Below are 4,407 nucleotides of genomic sequence, written 5' to 3' on the forward strand. Positions count from 1 at the left end.
ATGCAGCTTCCAATCCGCGCAGTCGCGTCAGTCACGCAAACGCGTCACTCTGATTTCTTCCATTTCGCGCGGTCGCGTGAGCCATGCGACCGCGTGACTTATCGCTAGTCATCTCCTCAATTCCTTGTGTTCCTTCCATTTTTGCACGCTTCCTCTTTATTCTCTAAGCCATTCCTGCCCTATGAAGCATGAAACACTTAACACACAGATCAAGGCATCGAATGGTAATAAAACAGGATTAAGATTAGCAAAATTAAGACCAAAGAAGCATGTTTTCAATCATAGAACTAAACTAGGAAGGAATTGTAAAATCATGCAAATCATATGAATAAGTGGGTGAAAAGCTTGATAAAACCATTTAATTAAATACAATATAAACCATAAAATAGTGGTTTATCACGGGTCATCTTTTTTCTTGGAATCTTTGGCTTTATCTCAGGAGGAGTTGGAGAATCCAGATTTTGGGGTTTCTCCTAGTTGAGTGTTTTCCTCCATGTTAATGTACTTTTCTGCTCGTTCTTGTACCTCATTTAGAGATGTGGGATGTTTTCTCGATATGGAGTGACTAACAGGTCCTTCTCATAGGCCATTGATGAGTTCCATAATGGCTGCTTCTGTTGGTAGATTTTGTATGTCCAAACATGCCTCGTTGAATCTTTCTATGTAGCTACGAAGACATTCCCGATCTCCTTGCTTGATCCCTAGTAGACTTGGGGCGTGTTTAGTTTTGTCCTTTTGGATGGAGAATTGATTTAAGAGATTTGCTCGATGGTCTAGATTTTCTTCTTATAGAAAAGAATTACTTCATTGCAAGCATAGCTCCAAACCAACAAACAATTCTCCCAATAAAAAATTTTGAGTTGTCACGTGTACAAACCCCAAATAAGAATTAACCGGAGTATTTGGACTCCGGGTCGTCTTACGAGGATTGCAACGAAGTGGTCAATTATTGGCTATGAAGGAATATTTTGGGGTTTTTGGAATAAGAGACATGAAAAGTAAATGATAAGGAAATTCAAATAACAAAAAGGCCATGGCAAGGGTTGGTAGTCAAGGATCTCTATCCTTATCACTAACTACAACATGAGAATTGGCATGGATCAACCCCATTAAGTCATCCTCTAAATGATAAAGGAAAGTCAAATGAGCTATGTCAATCCAAGTCCATAAGTCCTAGTTCTCCACCAATTCAATTAGTGAGATCTAAGGTCAATAGCTCCCAATCATCAATCACTTGGACATTAGCAACTCAAGAGTTCCTAAGTTACCTTCCCAAGCCAAGAGCATAAAATTCTACTTTAAAACTCAACCAAATATTTTGTCAAACACTTGGTGGGTACAAATGGAAAGCATGGTAAATTGCAAGGAAGATAAAATCTACCAACTACCAATTGCAAGAAAAGTAAAATCACAACTCCATTCAATAATAAAAGAAACAGCAAACATTAAATTGCATTAAAAATGAACCGAATCCATCATGAGTGCATGATTACAAAAGAGAGCAAAGAGGAAAATTAACACTACAAACCATGAGAATGAAATAGTAGAAGCAAGAAATCATAAAGGAAATGAGATGGAAACATGAAATTATACCTAGATCTAGAAGAGATTAACCTAACCTAACCTAATTCTAGAGAGAAGATGGAGCTTCTCTCTCTAGAAATTACACTACATGATGCTAATACTACAACCAATTGGTCCCCTTGCTTGGCCTTCAATTCTGCATGAAATACACTCAGAAACATGTTGGAATTGGGCCTGGGCTGCTCAGAAATCACCCCCAGCATTTTGCCTTTAAGTGAGTCACGTGCGAGTATCGGCGCGTACGCGCCATGTGCGCGTGCGCGTCGATTGGCTAATTCGTCATCCCCGCGAACGCGGCATGTACGCATGCGCGTCCTTAGGCGAACTCACTTTTGCGCCTGCGCTTTATACGCATGCGCGCCCATTGATGCATTCCCAATCTTGGTTTCTTCATGCATTCTCCACTTTGTATGTTTTTCTTCTTATTTCTTCCATCCAATACTTGCCCTATGATCCTGAAATCACTGAACAAACATATCAAGGCATCGGATGGAATTAAAGTGAGTTAAAATCACCAATTTAAGGGCCTAAAAAACATGTTTTTACACTTAAGCACAATTCAAGGGAGAATTACAATACCATGCTATTTCATTGAATAAATGTGGGAAAAGGTGATAAAATCCCCTCAAATTAAGCACAAAATAAACCACGAAATCGGGGTTTATCAAATCTCCCCACACTTAAACTAAGCATGTCCTCATGCTAAAATTAAGAAAGAAGCAAAGGGGTATCAACATTTATTCAATGCAAACTAACTAAATGCAACCTATCTATGTGCAATCTATCTATATGAATGCATCCACTTGGTCAAAACAAGTCAATTTTCAAGAATACATATATAAGTACAAGGGCTGAGGGAATAGCAACCAAATCAACCCACAATTGAGTTGAATCATTGAAAGATTTTACAAACTTGCAAGAAAAGATGATCATGGGTAGAGACATGTAATTGAGCGATCGAACCCTCACCGGATGTGTATCCGCTCTAGGCACTCAAGTGTATGGGGTTGATTCACTCAATTCTCCCCTAATCATGCTTTCCAAGATTTGTTTTTCATCTAACAATCAACAATTATTTCATGCATGCATACAAATATCAAGAGGTCTTTCCATAGGTTGTGATGGGGCTAAGGTCAAGGTAGGATGCATATAGTCAAGTGGACTAGAATTTGAATCTTTGATTAACCTAAGCTTTCCACCTAACCTATGACAACCTATAAAATTCAAAGCTAACCTAACTACCCATTCTTCACTTTTCACACACACTCATGTATTCTCTTTTTGATCACCACACATATGCATTGATTCTTATTGAGCTTTACTTGGGGCATTTTGTCCCCTTTTTTATTGCAATTCTTTTTCTTTCTTTTTTTTTGACATATATATATATATATTGTATATATCTTTTTTTCTTTTTGCAATAAAGTATATACAAAAGTATCAATGCATATGGTTTTACATTCAAAGCATGAGTATGTACCCAATTCCTAAAATTTGACAAAAATACAAAAATACACTTTCATCCCAACCAATGTTCCCAACTCTCCCAAACTTGAATGATAAGCACTCTCACTAGCCTAAGCTAATCAAAGATCCAAACAAGGGACATTTATTGTTTTTCGCTTAGGCTTATAATGTGCTACAATTAAGAACAAATGGGTTAAGCATAGGCTCAAAATTGGCTAACAATGAAAGATAAAAGGTAGGCTATTTGGGTAAGTGAGCTAATGAAACAATGGCCTCAATCATATAAGTGCATATATGCATAAAATAATGGACATATAGAATTAAACAAATCAAAGATCACAATCATAGGAAGAGAATAATGCACACAAGAATGAAAATAAGTGGTTATGTATGATGTAACCACACAATTAGGCTCAAATCTCACATGCTTGTGTTCTTAGCTCAAGAATATGATCCACAAAATATATAATTCAAGCAAGTTCTGAAAAAAAAATTTTCAATCAATTGTGGTGCCCTATAGATAAAATCCTTGGAAAATATCATGATTTTGACTAAGCTTAATATATACATATGCAAAATAAGAAAATGCAACTAAAAATCCTAAAATAAAATGCAAAAGTGTTGGGATTAGAAACTTGTCACCCAAAAACGCCGAGTGGTCGGATGACCTCCCCACACTTAAAAGTTTGCACCGTCCTCGGTGGATTCAAAGATGAGCAAGGGGGGTACGGCGACTTTCCTAGTTGCTACCTTCAGCTGGTAGGTCAACTGGTGCTGCATGTCCTTCTCTTGCTTCTATTTTTGCTTATGATGATTCATCCTGAAAATAGAAAACAGGAGATATTAAGACAAGTAAATGTACAAGCAAGGAAGCATAGATTGTTGGAATGAGGTAATTCACTAGAATTGAGTGGGTGAATTGGTGTGACATTAATGAGAGATAGGTGTGTGGGTTCTAAAATTGCGCGCGATTTAGAATTCACATACACTAGTACAGAAAGTTATGTCACAATTACACAAAAGAAAACATGCACTTCACTCATTCTAGTGTGCTTGAGATACTTTAAAAGACTTGTAGGTTAAGGCAACCAAACAAGTAGTGAAGAAGCATAAAAGCATTCAAGCAAAAATCTAGCAATTGTGAAATTGGATAATGCATGGACATTGATTGATGTGTAAGTGAACTTAATGAACATAATGGTATATGAAACTTACACCACAATCAATGACACCTATTGAAGTTATTGCAACACCTAAGTGACATAGAGGTGAAACACATGGATGCTATGGAACTTAGGGAAAAGAATATAGAAGTCAAAATCAATCACATAGCAAACATGGTCCACAAAGTTTAGA

Source organism: Arachis duranensis, chromosome 5, assembly GCF_000817695.3.
Source record: "Arachis duranensis cultivar V14167 chromosome 5, aradu.V14167.gnm2.J7QH, whole genome shotgun sequence".
Lineage (NCBI taxonomy): Eukaryota > Viridiplantae > Streptophyta > Magnoliopsida > Fabales > Fabaceae > Arachis > Arachis duranensis.